Below are 969 nucleotides of genomic sequence, written 5' to 3'. Positions count from 1 at the left end.
CTAGAAGCTGCTTTTCAGGAATTTTTTCCCCTTCTTTGCCTTTTTTCACTAGGACCTGACTGGCTTTCTCTAAAAAAAGTTCTGTCTAATATGATCTACTCTTGGCGTTTCCTTAACTGTTTTCTAAAAGAGTTTACTCAATTATCATCAACAATATCAATAACATGGTTAACCAGTATCCTTATCATGATGATTCTTTTGAAAAAAAATCTCTTTCTTAGGACCCATGCTTTTTTTAAATCTAAAAACAGTATGAAAAGCCACAAAAACTAAGAAAATTAAAGCAAAATGCTTGGAACACAGCCACGAAAGGTTTAAAAAATGTGTACTAACACCGTCAACTAGTGCTGAGTGACGGGAATATGAACTGCTTTTGTTTACAAAAATCACGTGTGGGGGGTCAGATTCTGATGTTTTGTTCAAGCTCCAATGCAAAAACTTCTTGACGTTTTCCATTGGAATCCAATTATGTTGAGTACTGATGTGGTCATTTCCCAGGGTTCAATTCCCCCAAACAGAATTTTTTTCAAAGCTATGTTTTTAATTTTTTTTTTTTACAAAACAACCTTATAAAAGTACTCTCAATTACAAAAATCAATGTACTCATCCAAACCCTTAAAAGCAAATCAGGAAAACAAATAATTCAACCAGAGAGATAAGGAATAAGCAGAGTTCAGAGATTCAAAATGTAGGAAAATATCTACCTCATTGTTACTGGATTTAAAGATGGAAAAACGCCATGAGCCATGAAATGCATGCATTCTCTTCAAGCTAATGTCTCCTGGCTAACAGCCAGCAGCAAAGCTGGGACTTCAGTTGTACAGTTTCATAGAATAGATTCCATTCTTGGAAACATTTTTTAAACTTATCATTTAGATGGGTGACAGCACCTTCCTTGCTTTTCCCTTCACCTCTTCTATGTCATGAAATCACTGTCCTTTCATGTCCATCTTCATTCACAGAAACAAA

The sequence above is a fragment of the Echinops telfairi genome, unplaced genomic scaffold (genome assembly GCF_000313985.2).
Source record: "Echinops telfairi isolate 266 unplaced genomic scaffold, ASM31398v2 ScPeMD7_16;HRSCAF=60, whole genome shotgun sequence".
Classification (NCBI taxonomy): Eukaryota; Metazoa; Chordata; class Mammalia; order Afrosoricida; family Tenrecidae; genus Echinops; species Echinops telfairi.
Note: the sequence above shows the minus strand (reverse complement) of the source record.